General features: G+C 48.2%; 5 non-coding genes and 5 pseudogenes across 5 annotated transcripts; all 10 read right to left on the reverse strand.

The window, feature by feature from the left end:
• Positions 1–1,775: 1,775 nt before the first annotated feature.
• On the reverse strand, positions 1,776–1,894 carry LOC149368850 (5S ribosomal RNA; annotated as a pseudogene).
• Positions 1,895–7,330: 5,436 nt separating this feature from the next.
• On the reverse strand, positions 7,331–7,449 carry LOC149368851 (5S ribosomal RNA). Its single transcript, XR_016287659.1, has one exon. It is a non-coding gene; the product is annotated as a 5S ribosomal RNA (ribosomal RNA).
• A 546-nt stretch (positions 7,450–7,995) lies between these two features.
• Positions 7,996–8,114, reverse strand: LOC149368852 (5S ribosomal RNA; annotated as a pseudogene).
• Positions 8,115–11,552: 3,438 nt separating this feature from the next.
• Positions 11,553–11,671, reverse strand: LOC149368853 (5S ribosomal RNA). Its single transcript, XR_016287203.1, has one exon. It is a non-coding gene; the product is annotated as a 5S ribosomal RNA (ribosomal RNA).
• Positions 11,672–12,219: 548 nt separating this feature from the next.
• LOC149368854 (5S ribosomal RNA) lies at positions 12,220–12,338 on the reverse strand. The gene has a single exon (XR_016287204.1). It is a non-coding gene; the product is annotated as a 5S ribosomal RNA (ribosomal RNA).
• Positions 12,339–12,887: 549 nt separating this feature from the next.
• LOC149368855 (5S ribosomal RNA) lies at positions 12,888–13,006 on the reverse strand (annotated as a pseudogene).
• A 3,439-nt stretch (positions 13,007–16,445) lies between these two features.
• LOC149368856 (5S ribosomal RNA) lies at positions 16,446–16,564 on the reverse strand. The gene has a single exon (XR_016287205.1). It is a non-coding gene; the product is annotated as a 5S ribosomal RNA (ribosomal RNA).
• A 546-nt stretch (positions 16,565–17,110) lies between these two features.
• On the reverse strand, positions 17,111–17,229 carry LOC149368857 (5S ribosomal RNA; annotated as a pseudogene).
• A 3,437-nt stretch (positions 17,230–20,666) lies between these two features.
• Positions 20,667–20,785, reverse strand: LOC149368858 (5S ribosomal RNA). The gene has a single exon (XR_016287206.1). It is a non-coding gene; the product is annotated as a 5S ribosomal RNA (ribosomal RNA).
• A 547-nt stretch (positions 20,786–21,332) lies between these two features.
• Positions 21,333–21,451, reverse strand: LOC149368859 (5S ribosomal RNA; annotated as a pseudogene).
• Between the last annotated feature and the right edge of the window lie 1,529 nt (positions 21,452–22,980).

A 22,980-nucleotide genomic window follows, 5' to 3' on the forward strand; every position in this document is an offset into this window, starting at 1 on the left:
GGCGAGCATGTATTTCGAGCCGTCTTGAGATGGGTGTCTGTTTCTTTGATCTCTAGAGAGATAGCGACACTGAGGCAGACAGTGCACAGGGCATGTTGTTTTCGCCTTCGTCGCTCGCTATAATCAGGATACGTTCGTACGCCGGCCACCGATGAATTCTTCAGGAGGGAGGGACAAATCAGCCGTGTCCACCCCCGCTTTGTCGGGCTGCTCAGGGGCAAGCGGGTGATGAGTTGGCGCCGCCGCCGCTCGCTGTCTCCTCCGATCCACGGGAGAGCGCAGTTCGGTAGAAGCGCCGCTTTCAGAATCTTCCGCAAAGGGGATTAGCTGCTTTTGTTCACGGCGACGCAGTCTCCAGAGGCGCCCCCACACCAGCGTTCCTTGCGTCTTCTCCGAAAACCAGCGCCTTTGGTCAACGCAGCCCGATGGCGTCTGCCTGGCTCGCCTTTCACCTCTGGCTGGGCCTCAAATCCCAACAGCGCCCATGTACCGTGCGATGTCAGTGCATGGTAAAGAGATCCAGGTGGTCGACATTATCCAGAACTCTGTACTACTCCGTCCCTCATAGCCTGAGTCGTTTTGGGGCTCTGAACCCCCTAAAAACACAAACAAATTTTCCGACCGGAGTGGCGAGTGTCCCTTCCCCTCGGAAGTCGCGCGGCGTTCCTTTCACCCCCAAAGTGCGCATTCGGGGATATTTCCTTGCACGTGTGCGCGCCTCTGTGTTTGTGCTTCGGTGTCTTTAGTGGCCGGTTGTCAACGAAGGTGAGAACAACCACGACAGCGAACGAGAAAACGACGAGCGGCGAGCAGTGTGTGTGCGGTTGCTCGACTGTGCGGATGCGCGAGCAAGATGGAGCTTGTAAATAAGTTTTCGTTGTATATATAGTCATCTTTTGTTTTTAACGTACGCGTTCAACCGTTTTTCCAATCAATGTGTATGATGAGTATGCACCGAGAGCGTGTAATGAAGCACGGAAATGAATTTATCACCCGTATAATTACGCAATTCGCCCAGAAAAATCCGAGGCGCCTACAGTTGCTGTTCAAGGAAGACTGACGAGTGACTTTAGTTGCGTGTTTGTGAACATATTGTGCTGTGTGCTGGTCATCAATCCGGGTGAGTCGAGAACCTGTATGCAGCAAGACTGAGCACAGTTCTCCACGAAGTGACAGTATCTTTTTGCATTTTTTAGTAATTTTAATTGTTTCTTCGTTGATAAACTCCAATATATCTCTGCTAGCCACGCTTTAATTTGCTCTTTGTAATTTTTCTTTCATGTGTGTATTTCCCTTCTTTTTTATTTATATATAAATAAATGAATTTACTCCGCAAATAGCACCTTTTTGCTACGAACATACCCCCCCCCCCCCCTCCGGCGCCAAGAACCAATGGAGCCCCCCCCCCCTGCAAAAAATTCTGCGGACGCCCTTGACCGGCAGTGGGTGCGGTGCATGGTGCGGTGGGCGCATATTGTGCGCTTCTGCGCAGTGTTATGCGCACACTGGGCCTCCCAGCTATCTTGGGGCTTTGCTAGAGTTTAATCTGCAGTGTACCCGCCGCGGCAGACGTCAGAATGACAGCCGAGACGCCACGGGTTCGCTTCGAGTTTTGCCACAGTTTCGCGTCCGCACGTACTACACGTTGGACACGTTGCCGATGAGATTGTATTATCGATAACAAAATAACGTCACCTCCTATAGTTGCCTGAGACACTGCGCAACTATGACAGAAAAAAAAAAAACGTGAAGGGCGAATAAAAATGCAAAAGAAATGCCATCAGCACTCGGTGTTCCCAGGTGGTCTCCCTCCCAAGTACTGACCGAGCCCAATGCTGCTTAGCTTCGGTGATCGGACGAGAACCGGCGTATTCAACATGGTATGGCCGATTTTTTTTTTTTTTTTTCTTTATTGCCTGGCTTTGACACAGAAAATTTCACAACACAAACAATCAACAAAAGACAATAAACGCTATATACATATGACTCGTGGTCAGCCAGCATGCATCTGGCTTCGTCAAATTAAAACTCACGCAATGTACAGAGCGGCTCTAGTCTTGAGAGCCACTCCGGAGGCTCCGCAGCGGCTTTCTGAATGGCGAGAAACATGTCCATGCTTTCGCGGAAATAAATTCTAGCAGGTCTTGCGTCTCTGTCACAATGGTAGCCCGCCATTCTGGAGCGCCATATACAGTGGAGGCCTGTAAGCATTATTAAGTCAAAAGGCACTCCATCCTCATTTTCAACACATAAGTACCGGATGCCATACGGGTCTAGTGGAAATTCTTTCTTTAAGGTTCGCTGCAAAACATCCCAAAAATAAACCCCTTCCCAACAGTGCAAAAATACATGGTCTATTGTTTCCGGCTTTCTGCAAATTAAACAGTTGGATCCCCAAGGTAAAAATAATTCCTTTCCTTCTAAAAAATTTTTAACCGGTAAGGTTCCGGTGTGGAGCTTAAAAAAGAAGGTTTTTGTTCCTGATGGCACCTGCATGTTTTTAACTCTCTTTAAAACATCTTTGCCTTGGCCTCCACTGTACAAGGCCCTGTACAAGGGCACCGGGAAAACTACATCGCACAAAGCACGGTACAGTTTCTTTCGATTCACAGTCGACAGAAAGTCATTTGAAAACCGCGCGGAAAGAAACCTTACACTGGCTACGATTTCCCGGTAAAAACCGGTGACTCTACTGTAAACATCAGCAGTTCCGACGATGTACTCTGGAAGCAGATGCCGCAGCCTAACTTGGCATACGGTACGCAAAAACGGGTCTCTTGTGTCCCGAAGAAACAAAAAACGATTGACCAGCTGTCTCAAAAACAAATGGCCCAGTCCCAGCCCGCCGTCTTGAACCCGTCGGAACAGGTTGGTCCGGCTGCAGCGCTCCCATTCAGACGACCAGATAAAGATGGCGAAAATTCGGTGTAGCTTTTGAATACTTAACCGTGAACAGTGCAGCACCTGCATGACGTACCAGAGCCTGCTGATAAAGAACAAGTTGCAAACAGTGGCTCTGGCGAAAATGGACAAGGTCGTTCCTTTCCACTTATCCGCTCTCTCCCGTATCTCTTTAATCTGTGCTGTCCAATGCTGTTCACTGTCACGGTAAGCAGCGAGTGGAACGCCCAAGTATTTATCTGGCGTCGTCGTCCAAGGCACGCTGGCAAACCGCTCAGGCGTAGATGCCCACCTTCCGTGCCAAAGCCCGAGGCACTTCGACCAGTTAACGCCGCTTCCAGTAGCTTGGCTGAAATCTCGTACACATTGAACGGCCTCGCTTATGCCACCCTCGTCAACGGAAAACACAGCAATGTCATCAGCATACGCCAAGAGCTTTACTTCAGCTGCTTGTAAAGTGAATCCGTTAATACTCCTGCTGTTCAGTATCTTTAAACAAAGGGTCTCCACATAAATACAAAATAAAAGGGGGCTGAGGGGACAGCCCTGGCGCACCGAACGCTGCACGCTAATGGGGGCCCCCAGACTCTTGTTAACGATCAATCTCGTCGTGCAGTTCCGGTATGCCAGGGCCACACCCTCGCGGATAACAGAACCAACATTAACATGGCCTAATACTGAAAACAAAAGTTCATGGGCAACGCAGTCAAAAGCCTTTTCTAAGTCGATCTGGAGAATAGCCATCTGACCATTAGTGTCATCACAGGTTTCTAGGACACTGCGCGCAACGTGAATATTAGTAAAAATAGACCGCCCTTTAATCCCGCAGGTCTGATGCGGACCAACTAATAAATGAATCACGGTCTGCAACCTTCGTGCCAAAACTTTCATGTAAATTTTGTACTCCACGTTAGTGAGTGCTATGGGTCGGTATGCTGTTACCATTCGTAATCTGTCTATGTCGTCCGTCTTGGGAATCAGCACTGTATGGGACGACCCATAGGACGGAGGCAGTGCTTTTACTTTATAGGCTTCATTAAAGATTACCTGCAAGACCGGGGAAATTACATTTTTAAATTCTTTGTAGAATGCCGCGCTGAACCCGTCCGGTCCAGGCGACTTACCAGGGTTTAAACTGTCTATTGCTTGCTCAACTTCCCCTTGACTTATCTTCTGCTCTAATCTGTCTTTTGTTTCGTCATCCAGACGCGGCATCTCGGCTAGAAACGCCTCCTTAAATGTGATAACATCTACCGGATGCGCTGCGAAGAGCGCCTGGTAATGCTGGAAAAAGGCTGCTTTGATGTGATCGATGTCCGTTTTTGAAACACCTCCCCATTCTATTTCGTTAATGTGATTTCTTTCGGCGCGGGCTTTTTCTAAACCGAGCGCTCGTTTCGTTGGCGTTTCCCCTGCAGCCATATCTTCTGCCCTTGCCCTCACCAGCGCTCCCCGATAACGTTCTTCTTCAATAAGCTGTAACTTTTGTTTGGTTTTTCTTATGTCTTCTATCCATTTACCAGGCGCTCGGCATTCTTGTTTTATCATCTTCTGAAGCAATGCCTTTAGCTCCATTTCCTCTTTTTTTTCTTCATGACGTATACAGGTGGCTCTTTCTATTGCTTTTAATTTTAAAGTTTCTTTAGTGAGCTCCCACTGCTGCCAAATCCTCATGTTACTACTTGGTTCTATTTTTGCTATTTCTTCCCTTACAGCTCGGTTATAAAATTCGTCCTGGAGTAGCTTGTCATTTAACTTCCACATTTCCCATGAAAAACCATTCCCCTTCTTAAGAACCCTATGCAGCATTGAACCAAACAGTGGTCAGAAAATGAAACCGGCAGAACTACATAACTATTGCATTTAGGGACAGTTTCCGCGGATGCATAAATTCGGTCTAGCCGTGCGTGACTTGTGCCCTCGAATCGTGTGTACCTTACAGCACGCGTTCCTTCAAGACACTCTGCTACATCCTCGAGGTTGCAGTTCACAATCATTCGTAACAACACTTCGGTGCTTTTATCCCTGAAACCTCGGACGCTTGTCTTGTCGCGCGCACTTAGAACACAGTTGTAATCGCCCATAACAATGAGCTGCCTGTCCGTGCGAAGCCGTTCTTCGACGCTTTCAAAAAACGCGGCTCGGCCATCAACCACATTAGGTGCATACAGACAAACAATGCGCCAGTCGATGTTACAGAGCGAAAAATCGATGGACACGTATCGACCCGACAAACACGAATGATGCCCGTGTACCTCTAGCCCCGGCAACTTCTTGACAAACAGAACACAACCAGCCGATGTGCCCACCGCATGGCTGACAACGGCAAAATATCTAGACGTGAAACGTCGCACCATGCTCCCGGTCTCTTCCTCACCATCGACTTTAGTTTCCTGCACTGCTAATATATCAATATCTTGCTCCGTTATAAGTCGGTACAGCTGGCTTTGTTTTCTTTTGCCTGCCAGGCCTCTGACATTTAAGGTGGCGACTTTGAACGGAGTTGCGGAAGCCATTTCAACTTAAGAAGAAGGGACCGAAAGCATGGTGCTTACCTCCCGCGCCCAGCATATCGCTAGACGATGCCGTCGCCGCCGGTGTCATCCGGCGCGAGCACATGGACCTGGTCAGGCGGCGCCTTGCCGCCGCCACGCCTGTCATCCGGAACCTTCGGGCGCGGTCGCAGACTGGGTCGTCGTGCTTGCGGCGTCTTTGTCGGCGGTTCCTCCACGCTGGACTCTGCTGCCTTCTCCCCGTCGGCCTTGGTCTCGGTGTGCGGACGCTTCGCAGGGGTGGTCACGCCGGTGTTCACGCGGGCGTCTGCCTTCTCGTCGCGGTTCTCGCTGGCCGCCGTTGTTTCCGCTTCCACGTGCTCTGGGGGGCTCGGGTTATCTTTGGGCGTCTCCAGAGGCGTCAAAGGTTGGTCACAGATGGGCGACCCGCTCTCCTTTGCGCCAGCCGCGTCGGTGTTGCTGGTCGAAACCGCAGGCTCAACCCCCGCCGTTTTGCTCGTGTCGTCGATGCCGCTGGCTGCTTCTTCCGCCTCGACAACGTCCATGAGCTCTGCGGAGTCGCTCGCCGCTACACGCCCGGTAGCCGACGCGTAGGTGCGCACGCAGTCGGCCTCGGAGTGACCGTAGCGTCGGCACTTCGAGCACCTGGGCACCTTGCAATCACGGCGCACGTGCCCCGCGCCGCCACACCGCAGACACTGCATCGGCCGCCCGGGCACCACCACGAGAGCCAACTCGCCAGCAACTCGAACCTGGTGGGGCAGGTCGTCTACCTTAATGCCTGGCTTCATCTTTAGGAGCACGGTCCTCGTGGTGGACCCCTTCTCCTTCATGCCAGCGACGCGCCAACGCTCCCGGGTGACCTCGGTCACGTTGCCGAACGCCGCGAATGCCGTACGGATGTCCTCGTCGGCGACGCCGTGAAGCATCCAGTGCAGTCGCAGCTTGACCTGGTGGTCCTCTGGGTCAAAAACGATACAGCGGCGTCCCTTGACTTCCAGCTCCTTCATGGCGGCCAGTTTCTTTGCGGCGTCGGCGCTGCTGAAGGTCACAGCCCACACGTGGTTTATCTGGTACGCTCCCAACGCCACGACGTCGGGGAGCGCACCAACGTTGGCTAGGGCGTCCCTGAAGTCTTCGACCCTGTAGGGTCTCACACGCACGTCCCCGTGCAGAAAAACCGTGTTTAACACAACACGTCCGGTGGGCAGGGTAGGCAGAACGATCTCGTAATCCTTATCTGCGTCGCTGGCGAACCTGTTTCCGCGGCCGGCAACGGCCGCTATCGCCGCTCCGTGGGAGCCCATGATTCTGCGTCCGTCACGCTCGGTGGCCGGAAGCCGAATGCCAACATGGTATGGCCGATGGCGAGAGACAGTGCTTTCCGAGTCTTTATGTACTGTGTTTGGCCCTCGAGGATGCAAAACTGCGCATGGATACTTCCCTCGCTCGTGGCAACAGCCGCCAAGCGTGCAGTTACCTGCCCTGCGCTTTTCTCAGCCGTTCTGGCGAACTTAAACCACTGCGGCATGCACGGAAAGAGCAGCGGGAGCGAGCCTGTGTTGTTTACACATGGACCGGCAGTGGGTGCGGTGCATGGTGCGGTGGGCGCATATTGTGCGCTTCTGCGCAGTGTTATGCGCACACTGGGCCTCCCAGCTATCTTGGGGCTTTGCTAGAGTTTAATCTGCAGTGTACCCGCCGCGGCAGACGTCAGAATGACAGCCGAGACGCCACGGGTTCGCTTCGAGTTTTGCCACAGTTTCGCGTCCGCACGTACTACACGTTGGACACGTTGCCGATGAGATTGTATTATCGATAACAAAATAACGTCACCTCCTATAGTTGCCTGAGACACTGCGCAACTATGACAGAAAAAAAAAAAACGTGAAGGGCGAATAAAAATGCAAAAGAAATGCCATCAGCACTCGGTGTTCCCTGGTGGTCTCCCTCCCAAGTACTGACCGAGCCCAATGCTGCTTAGCTTCGGTGATCGGACGAGAACCGGCGTATTCAACATGGTATGGCCGATGGCGAGAGACAGTGCTTTCCGAGTCTTTATGTACTGTGTTTGGCCCTCGAGGATGCAAAACTGCGCATGGATACTTCCCTCGCTCGTGGCAACAGCCGCCAAGCGTGCAGTTACCTGCCCTGCGCTTTTCTCAGCCGTTCTGGCGAACCTAAACCACTGCGGCATGCACGGAAAGAGCAGCGGGAGCGAGCCTGTGTTGTTTACACATGGACCGGCAGTGGGTGCGGTGCATGGTGCGGTGGGCGCATATATTGCGCTTCTGCGCAGTGTTATGCGCACACTGGGCCTCCCAGCTATCTTGGGGCTTTGCTAGAGTTTAATCTGCAGTGTACCCGCCGCGGCAGACGTCAGAATGACAGCCGAGACGCCACGGGTTCGCTTCGAGTTTTGCCACAGTTTCGCGTCCGCACGTACTACACGTTGGACACGTTGCCGATGAGATTGTATTATCGATAACAAAATAACGTCACCTCCTATAGTTGCCTGAGACACTGCGCAACTATGACAGAAAAAAAAAAACGTGAAGGGCGAATAAAAATGCAAAAGAAATGCCATCAGCACTCGGTGTTCCCAGGTGGTCTCCCTCCCAAGTACTGACCGAGCCCAATGCTGCTTAGCTTCGGTGATCGGACGAGAACCGGCGTATTCAACATGGTATGGCCGATTTTTTTTTTTTTCTCTTTATTGCCTGTTTTGACAGATTACAACAGATCATAAACAGATGTTCTGCGCTGCACACTCAAACAACAAGAACGGACATGTGTTTCACTCGCGTGAGAAAATCAAAACTGTCTCAGGGAACACAACTCTCCCATCAACTCGATAACTTCATCTCCAAAACATAGCTCCTTGTACACTTCACGTAGCTTAAATATGTTTTCTTTGAAGTAATCGCGGACAGAACGCGCATCTTCATCACAGTGTCGTACAGCCATCCTGCTTCGCCAAATACTGTGCAGGCCAAGCAGGAAAATTACATCATATTTATAAAGATCCGGCTCTATGTCCAGGAATCGTATCCCATACGGCGTTAGGGGTAAGTCTTTCTTTATTGTACGCTGGAGCACGTCCCAAAAGAGCAGCGCATCCCAGCAATCAATAAAAACGTGTTCTATTGACTCTGGTTTGCGACACAACAAGCAGTCAGCACCTCATGGTAGAAACAATCCCTTTTCCTCCATCCATGTTTTAACCAGCAACGTCCCAGTGTGTAACTTGAAGAAGAACGTCTTCACACCCGCTGGCACCAACATTTTTCGTACTCTTTTTAAAACATTTCCTGCTTGGCCTCCACTATACATAGATCGATAGATTGGCTCCGGGAAGACAGAGTCGAGCAAATCTTTTAACAATTTCTTACGCGTGACATTAGAAAGATATTCCAAACTGAAGCGCGCATTCAGAAACCGGAAAGCAAAGACCACTTCTTTCAAAAACCTACTTGCACTGTATCTCATCCCGTCCACACTGGAAATAACATAGTTTGGCAAAGCCGAAGAAAGCCTCACTTGAATAAATGTCCGCAGGAAAGGGTCGCGTTGATCTCGAAGAAACAGAAATCTTGACACCACCTGCCTCAGGTACAAGTGTGGCAAGGAAAGACCCCCTTTTCTCAAACGCAGAAATAAATTATCACGTTTAGTCCTCTCCCATGAGGACTGCCAAACAAAAACTGCGAAGAGACGATGAAACTTTTGAATGCTAAGTCGAGAGCATGAAAGGACCTGCAACAAATAGCACACTTTTGAAACCAGATATACATTGCATATGTTTGCGCGCGTGAATACAGACAGTTCCTTCCCCGACCATTTCTGTGCACGCGTGGAGAGTTCTTGAATTTTCTCCTTCCAAAAGTCATCGTTATCTCGATACTTGTCAAGAGGTACACCTAGGTATTTGGAAGGAACATGTGACCATTTTACACTTGCATGAAACAAAGGCGCTGATGCCCAATTCCCATGCCAAAGGCCCGCACACTTGTCCAGGTTAACAACGCTATTGGTTACATCACAAAATCTACGAACAACCGACATCGCATGTTCTATGCTGCTGTGGTCACTACAGAAAACTGCCACATCATCGGCATAAGCCAATACTTTAATTTCACATGCTTCCAGTTCGAAACCACGAATACAGCTGTTATTTATTACATTTCGGCAAAGTGGCTCCAGGTACAGAGCGAAAAGTAGCGGTGACATTGGGCAGCCTTGCCGCACGGATGCTCTAACGGCAATTCTGTCTGTGAGCTCTCGGTTAACAACCAGATTCGTGGTACAGTTGCTATAGGCCATTTTAACCCCTTTTAAAATAACTTCTCCAACACAGACATGTTCAAGGATTTTAAAAAGAATGTCATGACATACACGGTCAAATGCCTTCTCTAAATCAATTTGCAACATTGCGACTCGCCTAAAGTCAGCGTCACAGCATTCCAGTATACTCCGAGTGACATGAACATTCGTGAAGATGGTCCGCCCTTGAATTCCACATGTCTGGTGGGGGCCAACCAAGATGTCCATAACTGATTGTAAACGTTTGGCTAATACTTTCATAAAAATTTTATAATCAACATTAGTAAGCGTTATCGGCCGATAACCTGTAACTTGCTTAAGCTGAGCAGGATTGTCAGTTTTCGGTATAAGCACTGTATGTGCACGAGAAAACGACGGTGGTAAAATACCAGTTCTATATGACTCTTCATAAACGCGTTGCAAAATGAGAGCAGTTTCACGTTTGAACGCCTTATCAAATTCTGCTGTTATCCCGTCAGTACCTGGCGATTTCCCCAAGTGAAGCTCATCAATAGCGCATTCCAATTCCGCTGTTGATAAGTCGGCAGACAGGATGTCAGTGTCTTCACTGGCCAGTCGGGGTAATAGACTTAAAAATTCATCCTGAAAGGCCTGTACATCTGCCGATTTGGAAGCGAACAAATCACGGTAATGCTCACTGAAAGCCTCCCTTATCGCCTTGGGATTGTCTGTCAGAATGCCTTTGTTTTCAATTTCTACGATATCTTTTCTTCTAGCGTATCTTTTTTCTGTCGTCAAATTTCGCCTACTGGGCATATCATCTGCCAGCAAGCGATCTGCTCGTGCACGAATTGCAGCTCCCTGAAACAATGTCGCATCGATAACCTCAAGCTTTGCTTTAACTTCGCTGATAAGGTCACTGTATAGTCCCGGAGCTCTATTTTCCTCTGTAATTAATTCTTTCAACATCTGTTTTAGGTTCTTCTGTTTCGCTTTCTCAGCGTGCTTGATTCCTACGGACCTTTCAATAGCCCTCATTTTGACATCAATTTTGAATTCCTCCCACTTTTCTGCCCAACTTTTTCCATAATTCAACCGAACTTCTTCTAACACGTTCTTTGTTTCTAAAACAAACGAATCGTCCTTTAGTAACTTTGCATTCAGTTTCCACAAGTCCCAGCTGAATTTCGCTTGAGGTGTCACATTCCTGCCAATGGTGAATATGACACAACAGTGATCGCTAAACGTAACCGGTTCGACGATGTAGTTATCGCAAATTGCCGCCAGGTCAAGGTATGGCCGATGGCGAGAGACAGTGCTTTCCGAGTCTTTATGTACTGTGTTTGGCCCTCGAGGATGCAAAACTGCGCATGGATACTTCCCTCGCTCGTGGCAACAGCCGCCAAGCGTGCAGTTACCTGCCCTGCGCTTTTCTCAGCCGTTCTGGCGAACCTAAACCACTGCGGCATGCACGGAAAGAGCAGCGGGAGCGAGCCTGTGTTGTTTACACATGGCCCGGCAGTGGGTGCGGTGCATGGTGCGGTGGGCGCATATTGTGCGCTTCTGCGCAGTGTTATGCGCACACTGGGCCTCCCAGCTATCTTGGGGCTTTGCTAGAGTTTAATCTGCAGTGTACCCGCCGCGGCAGACGTCAGAATGACAGCCGAGACGCCACGGGTTCGCTTCGAGTTTTGCCACAGTTTCGCGTCCGCACGTACTACACGTTGGACACGTTGCCGATGAGATTGTATTATCGATAACAAAATAACGTCACCTCCTATAGTTGCCTGAGACACTGCGCAACTATGACAGAAAAAAAAAAAACGTGAAGGGCGAATAAAAATGCAAAAGAAATGCCATCAGCACTCGGTGTTCCCAGGTGGTCTCCCTCCCAAGTACTGACCGAGCCCAATGCTGCTTAGCTTCGGTGATCGGACGAGAACCGGCGTATTCAACATGGTATGGCCGATGGCGAGAGACAGTGCTTTCCGAGTCTTTATGTACTGTGTTTGGCCCTCGAGGATGCAAAACTGCGCATGGATACTTCCCTCGCTCGTGGCAACAGCCGCCAAGCGTGCAGTTACCTGCCCTGCGCTTTTCTCAGCCGTTCTGGCGAACCTAAACCACTGCGGCATGCACGGAAAGAGCAGCGGGAGCGAGCCTGTGTTGTTTACACATGGACCGGCAGTGGGTGCGGTGCATGGTGCGGTGGGCGCATATTGTGCGCTTCTGCGCAGTGTTATGCGCACACTGGGCCTCCCAGCTATCTTGGGGCTTTGCTAGAGTTTAATCTGCAGTGTACCCGCCGCGGCAGACGTCAGAATGACAGCCGAGACGCCACGGGTTCGCTTCGAGTTTTGCCACAGTTTCGCGTCCGCACGTACTACACGTTGGACACGTTGCCGATGAGATTGTATTATCGATAACAAAATAACGTCACCTCCTATAGTTGCCTGAGACACTGCGCAACTATGACAGAAAAAAAAAAAAACGTGAAGGGCGAATAAAAATGCAAAAGAAATGCCATCAGCACTCGGTGTTCCCAGGTGGTCTCCCTCCCAAGTACTGACCGAGCCCAATGCTGCTTAGCTTCGGTGATCGGACGAGAACCGGCGTATTCAACATGGTATGGCCGATGGCGAGAGACAGTGCTTTCCGAGTCTTTATGTACTGTGTTTGGCCCTCGAGGATGCAAAACTGCGCATGGATACTTCCCTCGCTCGTGGCAACAGCCGCCAAGCGTGCAGTTACCTGCCCTGCGCTTTTCTCAGCCGTTCTGGCGAACCTAAACCACTGCGGCATGCACAGAAAGAGCAGCGGGAGCGAGCCTGTGTTGTTTACACATGGACCGGCAGTGGGTGCGGTGCATGGTGCGGTGGGCGCATATTGTGCGCTTCTGCGCAGTGTTATGCGCACACTGGGCCTCCCAGCTATCTTGGGGCTTTGCTAGAGTTTAATCTGCAGTGTACCCGCCGCGGCAGACGTCAGAATGACAGCCGAGACGCCACGGGTTCGCTTCGAGTTTTGCCACAGTTTCGCGTCCGCACGTACTACACGTTGGACACGTTGCCGATGAGATTGTATTATCGATAACAAAATAACGTCACCTCCTATAGTTGCCTGAGACACTGCGCAACTATGACAGAAAAAAAAAAAAAACGTGAAGGGCGAATAAAAATGCAAAAGAAATGCCATCAGCACTCGGTGTTCCCAGGTGGTCTCCCTCCCAAGTACTGACCGAGCCCAATGCTGCTTAGCTTCGGTGATCGGACGAGAACCGGCGTAATCAACATGGTATGGCCGATTTTTTTTTTTTTTTCTCTTTATTGCCTGTTTTGACAGATTACAACAGATCATAAACAGATGTTCTGCGCTGCACACTCAAACAACAAGAACGGACATGTGTTTCACTCGCGTGAGAAAATCAAAACTGTCTCAGGGAACACAACTCTCCCATCAACTCGATAACTTCATCTCCAAAACATAGCTCCTTGTACACTTCACGTAGCTTAAATATGTTTTCTTTGAAGTAATCGCGGACAGAACGCGCATCTTCATCACAGTGTCGTACAGCCATCCTGCTTCGCCAAATACTGTGCAGGCCAAGCAGGAAAATTACATCATATTTATAAAGATCCGGCTCTATGTCCAGGAATCGTATCCCATACGGCGTTAGGGGTAAGTCTTTCTTTATTGTACGCTGGAGCACGTCCCAAAAGAGCAGCGCATCCCAGCAATCAATAAAAACGTGTTCTATTGACTCTGGTTTGCGACACAACAAGCAGTCAGCACCCCATGGTAGAAACAATCCCTTTTCCTCCATCCATGTTTTAACCAGCAACGTCCCAGTGTGTAACTTGAAGAAGAACGTCTTCACACCCGCTGGCACCAACATTTTTCGTACTCTTTTTAAAACATTTCCTGCTTGGCCTCCACTATACATAGATCGATAGATTGGCTCCGGGAAGACAGAGTCGAGCAAATCTTTTAACAATTTCTTACGCGTGACATTAGAAAGATATTCCAAACTGAAGCGCGCATTCAGAAACCGGAAAGCAAAGACCACTTCTTTCAAAAACCTACTTGCACTGTATCTCATCCCGTCCACACTGGAAATAACATAGTTTGGCAAAGCCGAAGAAAGCCTCACTTGAATAAATGTCCGCAGGAAAGGGTCGCGTTGATCTCGAAGAAACAGAAATCTTGACACCACCTGCCTCAGGTACAAGTGTGGCAAGGAAAGACCCCCTTTTCTCAAACGCAGAAATAAATTATCACGTTTAGTCCTCTCCCATGAGGACTGCCAAACAAAAACTGCGAAGAGACGATGAAACTTTTGAATGCTAAGTCGAGAGCATGAAAGGACCTGCAACAAATAGCACACTTTTGAAACCAGATATACATTGCATATGTTTGCGCGCGTGAATACAGACAGTTCCTTCCCCGACCATTTCTGTGCACGCGTGGAGAGTTCTTGAATTTTCTCCTTCCAAAAGTCATCGTTATCTCGATACTTGTCAAGAGGTACACCTAGGTATTTGGAAGGAACATGTGACCATTTTACACTTGCATGAAACAAAGGCGCTGATGCCCAATTCCCATGCCAAAGGCCCGCACACTTGTCCAGGTTAACAACGCTATTGGTTACAACACAAAATCTACGAACAACCGACATCGCATGTTCTATGCTGCTGTGGTCACTACAGAAAACTGCCACATCATCGGCATAAGCCAATACTTTAATTTCACATGCTTCCAGTTCGAAACCACGAATACAGCTGTTATTTATTACATTTCGGCAAAGTGGCTCCAGGTACAGAGCGAAAAGTAGCGGTGACATTGGGCAGCCTTGCCGCACGGATGCTCTAACGGCAATTCTGTCTGTGAGCTCTCGGTTAACAACCAGATTCGTGGTACAGTTGCTATAGGCCATTTTAACCCCTTTTAAAATAACTTCTCCAACACAGACATGTTCAAGGATTTTAAAAAGAATGTCATGACATACACGGTCAAATGCCTTCTCTAAATCAATTTGCAACATTGCGACTCGCCTAAAGTCAGCGTCACAGCATTCCAGTATACTCCGAGTGACATGAACATTCGTGAAGATGGTCCGCCCTTGAATTCCACATGTCTGGTGGGGGCCAACCAAGATGTCCATAACTGATTGTAAACGTTTGGCTAATACTTTCATAAAAATTTTATAATCAACATTAGTAAGCGTTATCGGCCGATAACCTGTAACTTGCTTAAGCTGAGCAGGATTGTCAGTTTTCGGTATAAGCACTGTATGTGCACGAGAAAACGACGGTGGTAAAATACCAGTTCTATATGACTCTTCATAAACGCGTTGCAAAATGAGAGCAGTTTCACGTTTGAACGCCTTATAAAATTCTGCTGTTATCCCGTCAGTACCTGGCGATTTCCCCAAGTGAAGCTCATCAATAGCGCATTCCAATTCCGCTGTTGATAAGTCGGCAGACAGGATGTCAGTGTCTTCACTGGCCAGTCGGGGTAATAGACTTAAAAATTCATCCTGAAAGGCCTGTACATCTGCCGATTTGGAAGCGAACAAATCACGGTAATGCTCACTGAAAGCCTCCCTTATCGCCTTGGGATTGTCTGTCAGAATGCCTTTGTTTTCAATTTCTACGATATCTTTTCTTCTAGCGTATCTTTTTTCTGTCGTCAAATTTCGCCTACTGGGCATATCATCTGCCAGCAAGCGATCTGCTCGTGCACGAATTGCAGCTCCCTGAAACAATGTCGCATCGATAACCTCAAGCTTTGCTTTAACTTCGCTGATAAGGTCACTGTATAGTCCCGGAGCTCTATTTTCCTCTGTAATTAATTCTTTCAACATCTGTTTTAGGTTCTTCTGTTTCGCTTTCTCAGCGTGCTTGATTCCTACGGACCTTTCAATTGCCTTCATTTTGACATCAATTTTGAATTCCTCCCACTTTTCTGCCCAACTTTTTCCATAATTCAACCGAACTTCTTCTAACACGTTCTTTGTTTCTAAAACAAACGAATCGTCCTTTAGTAACTTTGCATTCAGTTTCCACAAGTCCCAGCTGAATTTCGCTTGAGGTGTCACATTCCTGCCAATGGTGAATATGACACAACAGTGATCGCTAAACGTAACCGGTTCGACGATGTAGTTATCGCAAATTGCCGCCAGGTCAAGGTATGGCCGATGGCGAGAGACAGTGCTTTCCGAGTCTTTATGTACTGTGTTTGGCCCTCGAGGATGCAAAACTGCGCATGGATACTTCCCTCGCTCGTGGCAACAGCCGCCAAGCGTGCAGTTACCTGCCCTGCGCTTTTCTCAGCCGTTCTGGCGAACCTAAACCACTGCGGCATGCACGGAAAGAGCAGCGGGAGCGAGCCTGTGTTGTTTACACATGGACCGGCAGTGGGTGCGGTGCATGGTGCGGTGGGCGCATATTGTGCGCTTCTGCGCAGTGTTATGCGCACACTGGGCCTCCCAGCTATCTTGGGGCTTTGCTAGAGTTTAATCTGCAGTGTACCCGCCGCGGCAGACGTCAGAATGACAGCCGAGACGCCACGGGTTCGCTTCGAGTTTTGCCACAGTTTCGCGTCCGCACGTACTACACGTTGGACACGTTGCCGATGAGATTGTATTATCGATAACAAAATAACGTCACCTCCTATAGTTGCCTGAGACACTGCGCAACTATGACAGAAAAAAAAAAACGTGAAGGGCGAATAAAAATGCAAAAGAAATGCCATCAGCACTCGGTGTTCCCAGGTGGTCTCCCTCCCAAGTACTGACCGAGCCCAATGCTGCTTAGCTTCGGTGATCGGACGAGAACCGGCGTATTCAACATGGTATGGCCGATGGCGAGAGACAGTGCTTTCCGAGTCTTTATGTACTGTGTTTGGCCCTCGAGGATGCAAAACTGCGCATGGATACTTCCCTCGCTCGTGGCAACAGCCGCCAAGCGTGCAGTTACCTGCCCTGCGCTTTTCTCAGCCATTCTGGCGAACCTAAACCACTGCGGCATGCACGGAAAGAGCAGCGGGAGCGAGCCTGTGTTGTTTACACATGGACCGGCAGTGGGTGCGGTGCATGGTGCGGTGGGCGCATATTGTGCGCTTCTGCGCAGTGTTATGCGCACACTGGGCCTCCCAGCTATCTTGGGGCTTTGCTAGAGTTTAATCTGCAGTGTACCCGCCGCGGCAGACGTCAGAATGACAGCCGAGACGCCACGGGTTCGCTTCGAGTTTTGCCACAGTTTCGCGTCCGCACGTACTACACGTTGGACACGTTGCCGATGAGATTGTATTATCGATAACAAAATAACGTCACCTCCTATAGTTGCCTGAGACACTGCGCAACTATGACAGAAAAAAAAAAACGTGAAGGGCGAATAAAAATGCAAAAGAAATGCCATCAGCACTCGGTGTTCCCAGGTGGTCTCCCTCCCAAGTACTGACCGAGCCCAATGCTGCTTAGCTTCGGTGATCGGACGAGAACCGGCGTATTCAACATGGTATGGCCGATTTTTTTTTTTTTCTCTTTATTGCCTGTTTTGACAGATTACAACAGATCATAAACAGATGTTCTGCGCTGCACACTCAAACAACAAGAACGGACATGTGTTTCACTCGCGTGAGAAAATCAAAACTGTCTCAGGGAACACAACTCTCCCATCAACTCGATAACTTCATCTCCAAAACATAGCTCCTTGTACACTTCACGTAGCTTAAATATGTTTTCTTTGAAGTAATCGCGGACAGAACGCGCATCTTCATCACAGTGTCGTACAGCCATCCTGCTTCGCCAAATACTGTGCAGGCCAAGCAGGAAAATTACATCATATTTATAAAGATCCGGCTCTATGTCCAGGAATCGTATCCCATACGGCGTTAGGGGTAAGTCTTTCTTTATTGTACGCTGGAGCACGTCCCAAAAGAGCAGCGCATCCCAGCAATCAATAAAAACGTGTTCTATTGACTCTGGTTTGCGACACAACAAGCAGTCAGCACCCCATGGTAGAAACAATCCCTTTTCCTCCATCCATGTTTTAACCAGCAACGTCCCAGTGTGTAACTTGAAGAAGAACGTCTTCACACCCGCTGGCACCAACATTTTTCGTACTCTTTTTAAAACATTTCCTGCTTGGCCTCCACTATACATAGATCGATAGATTGGCTCCGGGAAGACAGAGTCGAGCAAATCTTTTAACAATTTCTTACGCGTGACATTAGAAAGATATTCCAAACTGAAGCGCGCATTCAGAAACCGGAAAGCAAAGACCACTTCTTTCAAAAACCTACTTGCACTGTATCTCATCCCGTCCACACTGGAAATAACATAGTTTGGCAAAGCCGAAGAAAGCCTCACTTGAATAAATGTCCGCAGGAAAGGGTCGCGTTGATCTCGAAGAAACAGAAATCTTGACACCACCTGCCTCAGGTACAAGTGTGGCAAGGAAAGACCCCCTTTTCTCAAACGCAGAAATAAATTATCACGTTTAGTCCTCTCCCATGAGGACTGCCAAACAAAAACTGCGAAGAGACGATGAAACTTTTGAATGCTAAGTCGAGAGCATGAAAGGACCTGCAACAAATAGCACACTTTTGAAACCAGATATACATTGCATATGTTTGCGCGCGTGAATACAGACAGTTCCTTCCCCGACCATTTCTGTGCACGCGTGGAGAGTTCTTGAATTTTCTCCTTCCAAAAGTCATCGTTATCTCGATACTTGTCAAGAGGTACACCTAGGTATTTGGAAGGAACATGTGACCATTTTACACTTGCATGAAACAAAGGCGCTGATGCCCAATTCCCATGCCAAAGGCCCGCACACTTGTCCAGGTTAACAACGCTATTGGTTACAACACAAAATCTACGAACAACCGACATCGCATGTTCTATGCTGCTGTGGTCACTACAGAAAACTGCCACATCATCGGCATAAGCCAATACTTTAATTTCACATGCTTCCAGTTCGAAACCACGAATACAGCTGTTATTTATTACATTTCTGCAAAGTGGCTCCAGGTACAGAGCGAAAAGTAGCGGTGACATTGGGCAGCCTTGCCGCACGGATGCTCTAACGGCAATTCTGTCTGTGAGCTCTCGGTTAACAACCAGATTCGTGGTACAGTTGCTATAGGCCATTTTAACCCCTTTTAAAATAACTTCTCCAACACAGACATGTTCAAGGATTTTAAAAAGAATGTCATGACATACACGGTCAAATGCCTTCTCTAAATCAATTTGCAACATTGCGACTCGCCTAAAGTCAGCGTCACAGCATTCCAGTATACTCCGAGTGACATGAACATTCGTGAAGATGGTCCGCCCTTGAATTCCACATGTCTGGTGGGGGCCAACCAAGATGTCCATAACTGATTGTAAACGTTTGGCTAATACTTTCATAAAAATTTTATAATCAACATTAGTAAGCGTTATCGGCCGATAACCTGTAACTTGCTTAAGCTGAGCAGGATTGTCAGTTTTCGGTATAAGCACTGTATGTGCACGAGAAAACGACGGTGGTAAAATACCAGTTCTATATGACTCTTCATAAACGCGTTGCAAAATGAGAGCAGTTTCACGTTTGAACGCCTTATAAAATTCTGCTGTTATCCCGTCAGTACCTGGCGATTTCCCCAAGTGAAGCTCATCAATAGCGCATTCCAATTCCGCTGTTGATAAGTCGGCAGACAGGATGTCAGTGTCTTCACTGGCCAGTCGGGGTAATAGACTTAAAAATTCATCCTGAAAGGCCTGTACATCTGCCGATTTGGAAGCGAACAAATCACGGTAATGCTCACTGAAAGCCTCCCTTATCGCCTTGGGATTGTCTGTCAGAATGCCTTTGTTTTCAATTTCTACGATATCTTTTCTTCTAGCGTATCTTTTTTCTGTCGTCAAATTTCGCCTACTGGGCATATCATCTGCCAGCAAGCGATCTGCTCGTGCACGAATTGCAGCTCCCTGAAACAATGTCGCATCGATAACCTCAAGCTTTGCTTTAACTTCGCTGATAAGGTCACTGTATAGTCCCGGAGCTCTATTTTCCTCTGTAATTAATTCTTTCAACATCTGTTTTAGGTTCTTCTGTTTCGCTTTCTCAGCGTGCTTGATTCCTACGGACCTTTCAATAGCCCTCATTTTGACATCAATTTTGAATTCCTCCCACTTTTCTGCCCAACTTTTTCCATAATTCAACCGAACTTCTTCTAACACGTTCTTTGTTTCTAAAACAAACGAATCGTCCTTTAGTAACTTTGCATTCAGTTTCCACAAGTCCCAGCTGAATTTCGCTTGAGGTGTCACATTCCTGCCAATGGTGAATATGACACAACAGTGATCGCTAAACGTAACCGGTTCGACGATGTAGTTATCGCAAATTGCCGCCAGGTCAAGGTATGGCCGATGGCGAGAGACAGTGCTTTCCGAGTCTTTATGTACTGTGTTTGGCCCTCGAGGATGCAAAACTGCGCATGGATACTTCCCTCGCTCGTGGCAACAGCCGCCAAGCGTGCAGTTACCTGCCCTGCGCTTTTCTCAGCCGTTCTGGCGAACCTAAACCACTGCGGCATGCACGGAAAGAGCAGCGGGAGCGAGCCTGTGTTGTTTACACATGGACCGGCAGTGGGTGCGGTGCATGGTGCGGTGGGCGCATATTGTGCGCTTCTGCGCAGTGTTATGCGCACACTGGGCCTCCCAGCTATCTTGGGGCTTTGCTAGAGTTTAATCTGCAGTGTACCCGCCGCGGCAGACGTCAGAATGACAGCCGAGACGCCACGGGTTCGCTTCGAGTTTTGCCACAGTTTCGCGTCCGCACGTACTACACGTTGGACACGTTGCCGATGAGATTGTATTATCGATAACAAAATAACGTCACCTCCTATAGTTGCCTGAGACACTGCGCAACTATGACAGAAAAAAAAAAACGTGAAGGGCGAATAAAAATGCAAAAGAAATGCCATCAGCACTCGGTGTTCCCAGGTGGTCTCCCTCCCAAGTACTGACCGAGCCCAATGCTGCTTAGCTTCGGTGATCGGACGAGAACCGGCGTATTCAACATGGTATGGCCGATGGCGAGAGACAGTGCTTTCCGAGTCTTTATGTACTGTGTTTGGCCCTCGAGGATGCAAAACTGCGCATGGATACTTCCCTCGCTCGTGGCAACAGCCGCCAAGCGTGCAGTTACCTGCCCTGCGCTTTTCTCAGCCGTTCTGGCGAACCTAAACCACTGCGGCATGCACGGAAAGAGCAGCGGGAGCGAGCCTGTGTTGTTTACACATGGACCGGCAGTGGGTGCGGTGCATGGTGCGGTGGGCGCATATTGTGCGCTTCTGCGCAGTGTTATGCGCACACTGGGCCTCCCAGCTATCTTGGGGCTTTGCTAGAGTTTAATCTGCAGTGTACCCGCCGCGGCAGACGTCAGAATGACAGCCGAGACGCCACGGGTTCGCTTCGAGTTTTGCCACAGTTTCGCGTCCGCACGTACTACACGTTGGACACGTTGCCGATGAGATTGTATTATCGATAACAAAATAACGTCACCTCCTATAGTTGCCTGAGACACTGCGCAACTATGACAGAAAAAAAAAAAACGTGAAGGGCGAATAAAAATGCAAAAGAAATGCCATCAGCACTCGGTGTTCCCAGGTGGTCTCCCTCCCAAGTACTGACCGAGCCCAATGCTGCTTATCTTCGGTGATCGGACGAGAACCGGCGTATTCAACATGGTATGGCCGATTTTTTTTTTTTTTTCTCTTTATTGCCTGTTTTGACAGATTACAACAGATCATAAACAGATTCAATTCAATTCAATTCAATTCTTTTATTATCATTTCTTCAGCACAGTACATAACATCACTGTCTGGATCCTTAGCCAAAGGCTAGTTATGGATCCATGCAATAAAAGCAAAGATATTAGTGAGGACAAATGCTTTCTACATGCATGCCAAAATAATACACATAAGAATGGTGGAAAAATGAAAAGCGTACAAGCAAGAGGGTTCAAATTACAGAAATACAAGAAGGCTCACTACAAAAAAATAGAAGAGTGTGCAAATAAACACGAAGGCAGGAACAGCATTCTTTATACAAAATAAACGCAGTTGCCTTATAAGTGATTATTCAATGACATATAAATGGCAAACCCAACATAGACACTACAGAGAATATTAAGAAACAATCACAAAGCGATTTGCATTGTAAATCAGGTAATTATTTGTGACAGAAAAAAGGTCTTCAGTGAAATATAAGGATTAGACGTTGCAGAGACTGCACAGGGGATTTTATTCCAAGTTTTTACCCCTTGATACTCGAAGCGGCGCTGGCCATAGTCATTGCGAGATGTAGGAACCAGAAATCTTCCCTGTGCTGCTGAACGGCTGTTAGTTGGGGCTCTATGGAATGTGTTCAAAGGAAAGGGGGAGGTGCCGGAGAGGACTCTTAGTACAAGTAGTGCAACGCGAAAATCTCGAAGCTGCAATACCGGCATTATTTGGAGTCTAAAAAACAAAGGGCGAGAAGGCGTATACGGTGTTGTGCAAGTCATTATTCTTAGTGCCCGCTTCTGCAGGCGTAAAACAGGTTCAATGTAAGTGATGTAAGTGAACCCCCACGATTCTATACAGTAAGTTAATTGGGACTGGAAAAAGCTAAAGTATATTGTTTTTAGTGTGTGTATTTCGAAATGTCGCCGAGCTTTGGCCAGAACGAAACATGCATAAGATAGTTTGCTGCGCAATTTTTCGATATGCGGTTTCCAGTTTAATGCAGCGTCTAAGGTTACACCCAAGTACTGAATAGTTTTAACTTCTTCAATTTCTTTATCTCCTATCGATATTGCGGAGCAGGTATTCTGGTATTTTTTATAAGGGGATGCAAATATAACATATTTAGTCTTGCCTATGTTCAAAGTCAGTCTATTTGTTAAAAACCATTTATTGACTCTCTGAAGTTCTGAGTTTAAAATATGCTTGGCTGTTTCAACGGAGTTAGCGGTCACCAACAATGAGGTATCGTCGGCGTACATAATGGCACGGGTATTTATTAGGCAATCGGGTAAGTTGTTTATGTAGAGTGTAAAAAGTATAGGCCCCATTACTGAGCCCTGCGGAACACCTACGGAAATAGAACGCGAACTTGACGCGTGTTCGTCAATAATAACACACTGCCGTCGCCCAGTTAAATAGCTTCTAAAGAAATCGAGTGATACACCTCTGAACCCATATCGTTCTAGTTTCTTGCATAAAATATCGAGATCCACAGTGTCGAATG

This window comes from Amblyomma mixtum, chromosome 1 (assembly GCF_055824585.1).
Source record: "Amblyomma mixtum isolate Tamu chromosome 1, ASM5582458v1, whole genome shotgun sequence".
Taxonomy (NCBI): Eukaryota; Metazoa; Arthropoda; class Arachnida; order Ixodida; family Ixodidae; genus Amblyomma; species Amblyomma mixtum.